We start from the raw sequence: 14233 nt of genomic DNA, 5'->3' as shown, positions 1-14233 counted from the left end.
AATTTTTGCTAATTCAATTTTTGTTTTTCTTAATGAGAGAACTAACACATTTTAAGCTTTCTGTGGTTACTCTTCTTCAAGAGTGTCTCCTGGTTCTTCATATTATTGAGAATCTAACTCACTCTTTTAAAAAAATATATTTATTATGTATACAGTATTCTGCCCCTGTGTGATCCAGCCGGCCAGAAGTGGGCACCAGATCTCATTATAGATGGTTGTGAGCCATTGTGCGGTTGCTCGGAATTGAACTCAGGATCTTTGGGAGAACAGCCAGTACTCATAACCTCTGAGCCATCTCTCTTGCCTTCTAATTCTTTCTTAAAAAGGAGAAGTAGTAGGGTTTGAGAGATGGCTCAGTCATCAAAACTACATTTATCAAATGGGCACAGACTTCTGTTGACTGTACAGTTTGAAATACTATTTTTATCAAGTTTTATAAACATGCAGAATCTCATTTTGGTTATTTTAAGCTATGTTGTTAGCACACAGAACACTTGTCACTAACAAAGTCTCTTTCAAGCTGGACTGAAGAGGAAAAAACATCTTCTCTTGATAGTTTTAAGATGCTCCTTTTGGCTCCCAAGAGAGACTTGCTGGTGTTGCCATTCATGATCACCATGGCACAGAATACCTTGTGGCATGGGGGAAAATATCTAAATTCATGTTTATATTGTTTTCCTCCCCCTTTGCCATCAACATAGATTTATTTTTTATTTTATTTCATTATTATTATTATTTTTTGCTCTGATTGGTATTTTATTTCTCCTTTACAAGTTCCACATAAGAGAGAAAGGGCCTTTTTGATAACATATTGTTATCTTTGCTGCAAATGATCAGATAGTTATTTTAAACAACACAAATGTGTACATACGTGAGACTAAGGTTTCCACAGCCTATAAACACCTCTTTGGGTTTAAAAAGGAAAAAAAGCAATATACTGACAATTCAACTGTAACTCCTAGAAAAACATCAGTTTCTTTACCAAACCTAAGCGTTCAGTACAGGGACCTGGCATCCAAGACGGCAAGGAGCTCAAGCCACTGGAAGCCAAGAGCAGCTCACCACACTAGTGCCTCCATCCAGCGCCCCCACCCCCCCATCCAGCGCCTCTTCAAAGGGCTCCATATACTCATCTCAGGAAGACTGCCGTCACCCCAGGACAGGAGCAGCAAATAGACCCTTTTGTAACATTTCTGAGTGTCTTACACAGCACTTCACACATCCAGCACCTCAGGAACTCCATGCACCCATGCCTACCGCTCTTTAGTCTGTTCCCTTCATCTCAAGAGAGGGAACCAGGTCCTCCTAATTCATTGTAGGTGCCTGGGGTAATGAAGTATTTCACTAGAAGGGATGTAAGCAATGCTATTTTGATAAGAGTAAGAATAAGGAAAAAGCGTTAGCGTAACGAACAAGTGTGCTCTACCACACCAAACTATTAAACCATTGCACAACATACTGCCAAACTGTAATACAATATGGTCAAACACAACGTTCAAATATTCAACTGTTCAAGCACATGAAGGCCATCTTCTCAATGACAAACCAGGATCTTATTTTGTAGCTATTTTTTTTTTTTGCGATTGAAATATCTCTTTAATTTGTAAGTTGAAAAAATCAGTTCAAGATCTGAAGATGAAAATGGACTCAATGCTACTTTTGTGTAACTTTAAAAAGCACTGTCCCTCAACAAGGTCTGACACTGATCCTGATACTTGTTAGGAAGTTTGATATGAGACAGTAACAGCTCAACAGTCAGCTTTTGAGGTCTCCCTGCGCTCATCTTCAGCATTCATCTGAGGACTGCACATCATCGTCTTCGTCCCTCATTTCTCAGTTTCTCCCTGAAGACTTCCCTTCTGGATTGTAGCTCTGCATTTTAATATCCAGTCTCTCGGCTAGTTTCTGTGCTGCGAGCTTTGCTTGCATCTCCCTATAACTCTGCTTCTGCTCTTCCTGCAGGGCCAGCGAGTCTTCGACTGAGAACAGCTGTGCAGGCAGGTGGTGGAGCGGAAAAAGGCGCGCTGCTGTGATGTCATCAAGATGCTGCCTGGCCCTGCGTCTCCGCTCTTCTGAGGAAGCAGGAGACTCGCCCCTCTGAGAATGACTTGGTGAGTCACTCTGTTGTGTGGGTAACACATTGGTCTTAAACTTATGAGGAGGGGCCACTAGGTTTTCTGGCTCGCGTTTCTAAGCATTTCCATGTAATGAGGCTTCTTAGGAATCTCGCTCTGGAGCCCTGGAAGGTTGTCAGCGCTGGTATTTTCTTCTGAGGGCAGTCTGGTCTGAGATTGTGGTCTTTTGCAATTTAGTGATAAACAGACTGTCATTGCGGCTGGAATTATCTTCCACTTGACCTGAAACAGGGTGCTGGGGAAGATGTCGGTTCACTTCAGATGACGATGCCCTGGCTCTGTTGCTGGGAGCTGGGCCTGTGCTCACCGGCTGGCCGGCCTCCAAAGTCTCCTCATTCCCTCCGTGAGTGAGATGTGCAGGTCCCGGGATTTCTGAGGTTGCTTTAGAGGATTTAGTGTCTACAGAGGAACATTCAGGAACTAATGACGAAGTATCAAGCATCAGGTCAGAATTCTGGGCCTTGTCTATGTCAGTACCAACTCTTGTGGTTGCTTTTTGCCTTAGCTTACAGTCTACACTAACAGGGTTAAACAGTTCACTTCTCCCTCCAGCCTCTTCACGTTCTGCAATGGCCGCTTTCACCTTGGCGACGGTGTCTGAGATCTTTTTACCTTTGTTGGGCAATTTGCAAATGAATTTTTCATTGTGCAAAAGTCTCTCCTGTTGCCTCAACCTCTCCCGTAGCCCCACCGAACTCTGCTGCCCCAAATCCTCGGGAGCTGGGGGCCTGAAGCTAAGGGGCAGCGAGCACAGGCCGGTTCCCGGTGGGCCCTCCCCGCCCCCCCCCCACCCCTGCGGCTCAAGCGGAGGAGCGGAGTCTCCATCTCAACATAGATTTAACTCCCTTAAAACCAGAGACCTGTTGGGCCCTGACCCCTAAAATTGGTATCCCTGTCTACTGGGTGATAAGGACTCTGAAGTGACATCATCGGTTAGAGGAAAAAGTGGGGAAGAGCCTGGAACACATTGGCACAGGAGACACTTTCTTGAACAGAACACCAGCAGCCCAGGCCTTAAGGCCAACAACTAATAAATGGGACCTCATGAGGCTGAGAAGCTTCTGTAAGGCAAGAGACACTGTCAACAGAACAAAGCGACAGCCTAAAGACTGGGAAAAGATCCTCATCAACCCTTCATCTGACAAAGGTCTAGTTTCCAAAATATATAAAGAACTCAAGAAAGTATACACTGCCAAACCAAATAACCCAATTGAGAAATGGGGCTCAGAACTAAACAGAGAATTCTCAACAGAGGAAAATCAAATGGCTGAGAAACACTTAAAGAAATGCTCAACCTCCTTAGTCATCAGGGAAATGCAAATCAAAATGACTCTGAGATTCCATCTTACACCCATCAGAATGGCTAAGATCCAAACTTCAAGTGACACCACATGCTGGCGAGGATGTGGGGAGAGAGGAACACTCCTTCATTGCTGGTGGGAATTCAAACTAGTACAGCCACTTTGGAAATCTGTCTGGTGCTCTGTCATCGAGTTCTCAAAAGAGCGATGACCGGATTCTTTTCTAACTGTGTGGATCTTCAGACTGATGATTTTGACATTTTCATTTCATTTTTGAAAATCAGGGTCAGCTTGTGGAAAGTTGTAAAACAGCATCCTTCATGCGGAATGTCAACCCTCCTTCTAAGCCTCTTTCCCCTTTCAGGCAAAAACCGCTGTAACTGTGCATTCCATTTCTGGTGCCCATCATGCCTTTTGTATGTTCAGGTGTTCATCCTGCTACGTTTTTGTTGGGACCTGAAGGACTGCAGCATTCAAGCCTTCCTTTCAACAGACACTCTCTTAACAAATTTTTAATCTCCAACATACCTAAAATGTTCTTTATTTTGTTCTGATTTTGAAACATGATTCTCACTTGGTGATATGCCATGTTGCCCGATGTTGTTGTTGTTTTTTTGCTAACAGTGTCAGAGAGCTCACTGTCTTCTGGCTTGAATTATTATTACAGAGCAGTAAGCTACCACCCTCACCTTGTGCTACTGTGTGTAGTAAGCCTTTCACACCCCAATGGCTCTCTCCCTTCCTTCAGCCATAGTCAATGTTTTATCCTTATCTCTGGCTTTAAGCAACTTGATTATGCTGTGCTTGGTTATATAATTCTTTTTCTCTGTGTTGTTATGCTCAGCATTTGGTTAGCAGGATCATTCACTGTGTAGTGTCCTATATGCAGGCTTATTCTTTTCACCAAGTTTGAATGTTTTCGACTGGTACTTCCTCGGTGCACACATAGTAGCCACTGATAGTATCTCATGCTTGCTAGAGTCACCGCTTTTCTCTGTTTTATTTTGAGTGGTTGCTATTGCTATATTTTTAGGGTCCTTGCTCTTGTCTCCTATTGTCTACTGTCAAAACCATGCAGGTGGCTGCTGTTTATTTGTTACCTAATCTCTTGTGCTTGTTCTCATGAGCACTCTTCCCTCTACTTCTCAAGTATAGGAACTGGATTTTGAGCAGCTGCTAAAAACTGACTCTTCCTCTAATGCTTACCCTTTCCTAGTCTGGATCTGTTTCTGTCGATCGATTTTCTCATCAGAGGCTGCACCTTCATGCTTCTTTGTATGCTTGGTAATGTTTAGTCTCCCTAAGATCAGCAAATATAGGGTCTGGAGAGATGGCTCAGCGATAAGAGCACTGACGCCTCTTCCAGAGGACCCGGGTTCAATTCCCAGCACCCACATGGCAGCTCACAACTATCTGTAACTCCAAGATCTGACACCCAGAGACGTGCATCCAGACAATATGATAATTTTTTTAAAAAGACCAAACAAGATGAGCAAATATAACATATCTCACCAGTGGGGCAAGGATCAGGTGTGACAGTGTTATGACATTCTTTATACCCTGTCAACTTATCCTTATTTGTATATACTTTATTTCATCACTTTACAAAAATCCTCTCACTCTTTAAAGTTAATTTCTCTACTTATGCCAAAATATTTCCTCAGTGATATTTGAACATGTTGAAATGTTCTCATTCCTCATAGCTTTTCATTCTTGTTAGCATATAAGCATAATTAAATATATCTCACTCTCAAATGCACACTGCCGTAAAGTCTATACCTTTCTTGTTTTCTCAGCCTGGCTTCGGGAAACAATATGAGCTGGGCATGGTGGTGCACGCCTTTAATCCCAGCACTCAGGAGGCAGAGGCAGGCAGATTTCTGTGAGTTCGAGGCCAGCCTGGTCTACAAAGTGAGTCCAGGACAGCCAAGGCTACACAGAGAAACCCTGTCTCAAAAAAAAAAAAAAAAAGAAAAAGAAAAGAAAGAAAAGAAAGAAAGAAAGAAAGAAAACACTAAGGAGTTTACTTTTGAATTGCACCTTAAAATAATCTCATGATTGATTTTCTTTTCCCAACTCCACCGCAGTGGTGATATGGCTTCCCTCTGTTTTTGTCATCTTTAAGGGATATTTTTCAGTGGAGGGTGGTTTTTGGTTTTTGGTTTTTGATAGGTTGTTTGTATAATGAGCAATGGCAGCATCTTTGAGGGTAGAGTTGCTTTTTAAGAAGCAAAACCTATTTGTGAACTAATGCCTCACTTTGAGCTTCAGGGCTTCTCTGGTAGTTTGTGTATGGAACTTGCATTTGCATACATTATAGGTTTGTGATTATAATTACTTATGAGTAATTTAGGATAATAACTGTTGAGTAAATATTTGTAGTTTTGGCTTTTGTGGTGGGAGGTACTAGGTTCAGGCAGAAAGCTCTCCTCGTAACAGCCTTTTATACATGAATTTGATCTCCCTTTCTCTAGTGTCAGCCTCTTTTCCAGTCTTGGTGACAGCACTTTGCAGTAATTTATGTTTAGTTTCTATGTTGAGTTTTGACTTCAGTCTTGGCAAATATTTTTCTTTCTTAGAAATTTGGTTGTACATTTGATTTTCTTTTCATTATTTTATCTATTTCAAAGACGGAGGGAAGATATTAGCCCTATTTGGTACATTGAATTCTCAGTTCCTTGTAGGACAGTGGTAGTCTGAAATACACACACACACACACACACACACACGCACACACGCACACACACACAGTTTGAGCTCATACATATTTATCATTTTGTTTTGATTTTGAAACATGATTTTTTTACTGGGTTGTATACCAAGTTGACTGATAATGGTTTTTGTTTTTTGTTTTTGTTTTTTCTGTTAATAACGTAGGAGAGTGCACTGTCTCCTGGCTTGCATTATTTGTACGGAGAAGCGAGCCACTATTTTCATCTTGTGCTTCTGTGTGTTTGTAGTAAGCCTTTTACACCCTATTGCTCTTTCCCTTTCTGCAGCCACAGTCAATGTGTCATCTTTTTCTCTGGTTTTAAGCAACTTGATTATAATGTACTTGGCATTATATATATGCGCGTGCGCGTGCAAGCGCGCACACACACACACACACACACACACACACACACAGCTACATATATACGAATTCATTCTGACTTTCAATATTAGGAATATTTCCTATTCAGCGGAGTCACTGTGACTCCCATGCCACAGTCTGCTAATTTAATACTTAAGGATTATCCTGACTCAGCTTTTTCATCGTTTCATGGATTCAGGATAGAATCTAATTATCGAAAAATAAATATTACCAGAGAAGTCTCTGCTAAGATGCAAAGTAAATCGATATAACTGCTAGTTATCTGTTAGGTATTTGCACATCATTAAGCTTGTTTAAAGCCAAATGTTTCCCCTTGCCTTCCTTGGCTCACCCTGACAAGCCTCACCTCACACTCTCTCCATTAATGACAGCACATGAGCCTTCTCACCCCCCCCCCCCGACTCCCTGCCATGTTTGTTTGTTTTAGATATATTTTGTTTATTCTTTGACAATTTCATACATGAATACAATGTATTTTTTTTTATCATATCTGGATGCTTCTTTGTTGCTGTTAATTTAATGGTATGGCCTAATAGACGTTTGGTCACCCAGAAGGTCTTCTTAGCCTCCTAATCTCTACCCTTCATTCTGTTTCCTATCACAAATACTTGCAAATCGCATGTTTTCCCAACCCAATTAGAACAAAAGGTCTTTGGATATATTAGTCTGTATCTACTGATGTGCATGGCATCACATACATAGTAGGCACTTAATAAAACACATCATTTCTTTATTTCTGTGGCCGTTGTTCAGTTCTGGGAGGAATAATATTGTCTGCATCGATGATATCATGTCTAAATCCAGAATGACATTCTACTGGTATAAACATTCCCCAATCCAAATAGTAATTGATAATATCTGAGATGGCTTATCAAAGTTTATCTTAATAGCATTGGTCACAGGTACATTATGTCTAATTATAAATTCACCATGAGGTTTATTAGAGTTCCCTCAAGGATATAACCAGCTGCTTGGTTATATGGAAATAGAAACTGCTGAGCATACTTTTCTATACACTTTCAAACTTTTCATGGAAACAGTCATTGTGTTAAGCATGTAAGTACTACCAAAGAATAATGCTAGTTCTGTGCTTTCTGTAACTTTCATGTATAATTAGATAAATATTACCAACCTGAATGTGGAGGTATCTCTAACTTTTAGGACTTCGGTGACTTTATTTACATGAGTACTGTCAGCTGGTTTGATGAGCGATCCTTCATCATGGGAAATGCTTAAAATTATTGAGGTGGGGTTTGAATGAATGAGAATGGCCCCCATAGGTTCAAAGATTTAAATAATTGGTGATCAGGGAGCTTTGTGAAAGGATTAGGAGGTGTGGCCTTGCTGGAGGAAGTGCAGCACTAGGGGTGGGTTTTGAGGTTTCAGAAAGCCCATTCCAAGGCCAGAGTGTCTCTTTTTGTTGACTACAGCTCTGGTTGTAGAACTCTCAGCTGTTTCTCTGGCATCAGGTCTGCCAGCATGCTGCCATGCTCCCTGGCATGATGACAATGAACTAAGCCTCTGAAATTCTAAGCCCCAACTCAATATTTTTCTTTATAAGAGTTGCAACGGCCATGGTGTCTATTCACAGCAATAGAACACCAACTAAGACAATGATCTTCAGATATTTCATATGAAAGGATTATCTACATGTATCACTATGCCAACCATATATCAAAGTGTGTACAATTCTTTACCTTAGATTCCTACACTAATGCAGAGATCATTGTATAAACCACTGGGATTAAAGTAAAACATGTTATTTTTGTATAAGCCTCTTTAAAATACTCTTAAAATTTATTCTGCACAATACTCTAATAGCAAATTAATGTCTTTACATATTTTGCAAAACCCATAGACAACACCTAGTGAATGATGTTCTAGTGTTGCCTCATCAGTGGTGAAGGTATTGTTCCTGCTCCTGATGTTAATAACTGGAAAATCTAGAGCTTGAGGGAAGTGAGCATAGGGACCTCCATGTTGGCTGCTCAATTCTTCTGAGAACTTGGAACTTCTCATGAAATGTTATTTATTTTGAAAACATCAGAATATATATTTAGTTTAGATTCTCACAGGTATGAGAATACTATCGTTCACAAAAGAAGTAAAAATGATTTCATAGTAGTTTGAATAGATCTTATTCACATAGAACGTGGGCTTCTTGTATTTTCTCAGCCTTATGTATAGTTCCTAAGTGAATCTGACAGTAAAAAGAAAAGATTGCAGGTTAACTCAAAGACTATATTAAAGTAAATCAAAGTGTTATATTCTCTAAAAACCTTAATTGGTATACACAACATAAGGTTTCATTGTGGCATCTCTAAGCAAAATTTTTGTTTCTTCGCAACCATTCTCCTGATATACTCATATTCCCTTCAATATTCCCCTATACATGCCTTTTAAAATTTATGCCACATATGTTTTATTGCATCTTCTCTGTCTGTCTGTCTGTCTATCTGTCTGTCTGTGTATCTCTCTCTGTGTCTCTCTCTCTGTCTCTGTGTCTCTCTCTGTGACTCTTTCTGTGTCTCTCTCTCTGTGTCTCTCTTTCTCTGTGTCTCTCTCTGTGTCTCTCTGTGTCTGTCTGTCTGTCTGTCTGTCTGTCTGTCTCTCTCTCTCTCTCTCTCTCTCTCTTTCTCTCTCTCTCTCTCACACACACACACACACAGAATAGCCAAGGCATTCATTAGCATAAAGAACAGTGGTGATATCACAATCCTTCACCCAAAACTATAGTATAGAGATATAGTAACAAATACAAAGGTGCTAAAACAAAAAGAAACATATACACCAATGGAGCAGACTAGAGGATTCACACCTATGGTAAGCTAATTGTTGACAAAGTTGCCCAAAACATATATTGGAAAACTAATATCCTATTCAATATATACTGCTGGTAAAAACTGGACATTCACTTGTAAAAGGATGCAGTTTGATCCATTATCTAATCGTATATAAGGATCAATTTAAAGTGGGTCAAAGACCTTACTCTAAAACCTGAAATGCAGAAATCTGCACACATAGGGAATGTATGATAGAGGCAAGCACAGGGTTTGTGTTATGAAGGTGTGTGTGTGTGTGTGTGTGTGTGTGTGTGTGTGTATGTGTTTTCAGTTAGTGTCAGATTTCTAGTTCTTGTGGCATAAATTCCTTTCTTTCATAATTCATACCTCATCGTTCTAAGTCCCATTTCCTGGGAAAGCAACTATAGTTGGAGAGAGGACCTCTCAAGAGGCAATTAGTGCTACAGCAGAGTCTGAGCTCCACTCTCCTGCCTTTTTCCCTTTTTATCATTGTCACTGTTGGCCCCTCCTCCTCTTCCCACCTCTCCTAATCCTTGTCAGCTTTTCTCAGTGGATAGTCTTTGAACCTTCGGATACTTCAACACTTAGGTGCTTGTGGACAGCTTTTGAATCTTTACTTAGTGCTCACTCCACACTAAGCTTCTTACCTTGGTGTTGATTTCACACATATAGGAAGTAGATGTTAAAATCAAGCAAAGTCAGAAGTTTCCTGGGGACAGGGATTGTTGACGGGCATGGCATCAGAAATCAGAGCAAGTGAGTTTTCTCAGAAAGACAACAGTGAATTCGGAAAATTCTTCAAAAATGTAGACATCAAAATTTAAAGTGCAATATCACTAACCATCACGCCTGAAGATGAGCTAGGGAACATCTAAAAATATGGATGGAACTTTCATCCTGAAAACTACAGATTGATACACTTTTACTACAATTCCAGGAGGACCTCAGTAACCACAAAAAGATTAGTGTGTTTCTTCTGGCGAAAAAACCCATTATAATTAAAATAGTCTGGGATCTGGGGCATTCCCCAGAAGTAGGGTGGTTGCCGAGCATGTTCAACCCAGCATCATATACAGGAATGTACACACATACATAGGCACAAGCATTAACACATAACTGCATGTAATGGCTGGAATAATTCTGAACAAGGACAAAGTAAGGAAACTTATTTAGACAGTACATATGACCAAATGATTTGGGCAGACAGACACTTAGAACAATGAAATAGAATAGAAAACATAAAAATAAATCCATAACCATAAGCCTAATTGTTTTCTTTTTATAATATTAAAAGTGTGTGTGTGTGTGTGTGTGTGTGTGTGTGTGTGTGCGCGCGCGCGTGCGCGCATTCACAGGTATGTACACTCAAATGTAATCTGAAAGCATCAGATTGCCCTGGAGTTGGATGTATGGTTATTGTGAGCAACCTGATGTGGGCTCTAGGAGCCAAACTCAGGTCTTTTTCAAGAACAGTATGGACTCTTAACCTCTGAGCATCTCTCCAGCCCCCACCCAGTCAGTTTGTGGATGGCTCATAGCACAGAATACAAACACAGTCTTGTAGAGGAAAGACAAGGTCAACGCGTGCTCTGGGGCAGGGTAGGCTGATGATCATACACCCAAGAGAGATAAGAAGCATTGGCCCAATATCACTTTCCATAAATGTTAAATATCAAAATATAAAACATTTCAGTAAAATAAGGAAGACACTTAGTATCTGGAGCAGGATAACATATTCATAGTCTTTGAAACAAAAGATGATTTGTAAAGGGAAAAGCTGGTAAGTCAAACTTCTTCAACTTCAATAGTTTTTCTTTTGAAAGGTCTTATTAGAAAACCTAAAAAATAGACTAGGAAACCTATTTTTCAAATCACTCAAAGGAGTATTATCTAGGATATATAAAGAATATTCAAATCACTTAATGATAAAACAAATGATCAGATTAGCAAAAGACATGAGAAAATATGTCAACAAAGAGGATATACAAACAAGCGCATGAAATGACATGAATGACAAATAAGCTCATGAAAAGATATTTAACATCATTAGTCATGAAGGACAAGAAAATTAAAACCACAGTGAAATATCACTATGTAGTCACAAAAATAATTAAAATGAAAAATAGCAGCAATACCAGACCCCGCTGAGCATACAGAATAACTGGGTTACTCACTTTAGTTGTGGGGATGGAAAATAGTGCAGATACTCTAGAAAAAAGTTTGTCCATTTGTCAAGAAGGTAAATGTAAAAATATTTGTTGAGAATTTGTGTCATCATTGGGCTGTTCTCCAAAGGTCTCCACAGAGGAATAAATTAATAGTGGTGGTGCACGCCTTTAATCCCAGCACTTGGAAGGCAGAGGCAGGTGGATTGCTGTGAATTCGAGGCCATCCTGGTCTATAAAGTAAGTTCAGGACAGCCAAGGCTACACAGAGAAACTCTGTCTCAAAAAACAAAACAAAACAAAGCAAAACAAAAGGATGGTACCTTCCTCCAAAGAACTACAGTATGAATATGAGAATAGGTTGTCTGATAATTTGAATATAATGTGATCATAAGACTTTTAGAAACTAGATTGATCCAAACACAACAGATACAGTAGCTGAAAATGATAGACATGTCAAGGCAAAATACACGACCACCATTATTATTGGGACTAACGTATGAGTACCCTAAGAATGTCAAAGCCACACATTTGTCACTCAAGTTAAATAGGAAGTGGATCCATGGTGGTTTGCCTTTTGTGGAGCTGCACTTCAAGTGACGAATGAGAAAGGTGGACTCACTGAAGATGAAGTGTTGTTCTGAGGAAACTATGGCTGTAATAAATATTTACCCAAATAGCTTTCAGCTTCTTTTTCCCTCCATGTTATTAAGGAAGGGAAATGGGTGGTAGAGATTCCTGAGTAGTGTCTTATGGGTTGCTGCAGTACATAACACAGTTAATGCTTTGTGCACAGCCGCTAAGCCTATCTTCAAACCATATGCAGATACCATATGCCACAGAGTGACAACAGCTAAAGATGAGTCATTTCTGAAATGTTTTTGTAGATAATACTGAATGGTTGTTCACTTAACTCAGTTCAGAGCATCAGTTATTTATGTGCTTTTTGACACAATATTAAATTAATTAGGCTGGTGCAATTTTGTGTTCTGATATATATATTTACAATAAAGACTGGTTTTCTTTTTTTAACTGATACATAAAAATGTGTTTGTTTGGTGGAAACATACTGTTTTGGTATTTGTACATTTTGTGTCATTCAAATCAGGGTAAACTTATTGCCTCAAACATTTAGTATTATTTTTATGGAGAAAACTTTAAAAATCCTTACATATATATGTAATATTTATTTTCATATTTATATATGAAAATTTATATACAATTATATATTTCCTATTTGTATACAAAATATACATTTCATTTATATTCACATACATGAAGTTTAAATATACATTTAAATATATAGTGCACTGTCAGTATCTATACAACCTTTGCTAAGCAGTAGAACACCAAAACTCCTTACTGTAATTAATTACTACCCATTGGTGAAACAGTCCCTGAGTCTCTCTGTTCCTATCTTCCCAGCTTCTGTAACCACCATGCGACTCGACAATCCAGTAGGATCACGCATTGCTTGTCTATCAGTGCCCAGGTTTCTTTCAATAACTTCTAATCTATCAGTACCAAAATGGCAGGATTTCGTCAGTATTTTCATGTTTGCATGTGTGTAGTATGGATGCACGTGGAGGCCGGAGATTGATGTCGGGACTCATCTCTCATTGTTCTTCTGCGTTGTTTGTTGGGAAAGGGTTTCTCCAATAAAACCAGGCTTGCTGATAAGGCAAGTCTCATTAGTGAGCTTCTCAGTGGAGCTTTGTTTCTGCCTCCCAAGGCTATCATGCCCACACAACATTTGTATGGTTTTTGGGGACCCAAACTCTGATCCTCACACTTGAGGGGCAAGCAATTTATCTGCTTAGCTATATCACCAACCCCAGAACTCCTCCCATTTCCCACACCATTGCAGAGACTTTGTCATCATGTTAAAACACCATAGCTGTTAATACTGCAGGTAAAGTGATACATTGTTGCTGCTTTGATTTGCTTATTTGTTTGTTGTTGTTTTTCAATACTGAGGATGGAACCCTTTCATATGCTGGTTAGGTGAGTGCACTATATCTCTGATAGAGTGTTAACTTGTACAGATCTACAATCACCTAGAAAAACGGGCATGCATGAGAGGGATCAGCTTGATTAGATGAGCCTCTGGGCATGCCTGTGAGCAATGTCATTAGGTTAATTGAAGAAAAGAGACCCCATCATTCCATGGGCTGGTTGGAATAGCATTCCACAGGCTTGGTGTAGTAGCATGCCATGAGCTGGGCTCCCATGCTGCAGAAAAGGAGAAAGGTGCTAAGCACGAACACTGAGCATTTCTATTCTCTACTTCCTGACTGTGGCTACAATGTCACAAGATGCCTTAAGCTACCATGGACTTCCTCCATCCAAATGGACTATACCTTGGAAGTGTAAGTCAGAATAAAACTCTTCATCTCTTTTATCAGGATGTTTAGAAAAAAAAGTTTACATAACACATGCACACACGCACACACATAAACATATATGTGTATATATATATATATATATATATATATATATATATATATATATATATATATATATATATGTGCTCTATCTGCTTGCATACCAGCATGACAGAAGAGAGCACTAGGTCCCTAGAGACAGTTGTAAGCAGCCATGAACTTAGGACCTCTGGAAAGGCATCCAGTGCTAGTAACAGCTGAGCAACCTCTCCATCCCCCATCAGGCTGTTTTTAACAGGAAAGGAAACTGATATAATGGTGATCTATATCTCCAGGTTTCTTATGGTTTT

At 39.6% G+C, this 14233-nt stretch overlaps 1 pseudogene; it reads right to left on the bottom strand.

The window, feature by feature from the left end:
- Positions 1-1785: 1785 nt before the first annotated feature.
- LOC127204264 (DNA-directed RNA polymerase II subunit GRINL1A-like) lies at positions 1786-4703 on the bottom strand (annotated as a pseudogene).
- Positions 4704-14233: the final 9530 nt, after the last annotated feature.

The sequence above is a fragment of the Acomys russatus genome, chromosome 20 (genome assembly GCF_903995435.1).
Source record: "Acomys russatus chromosome 20, mAcoRus1.1, whole genome shotgun sequence".
Lineage (NCBI taxonomy): Eukaryota > Metazoa > Chordata > Mammalia > Rodentia > Muridae > Acomys > Acomys russatus.
Note: the sequence above shows the minus strand (reverse complement) of the source record. Positions and strands in the feature narration are given on the sequence as shown.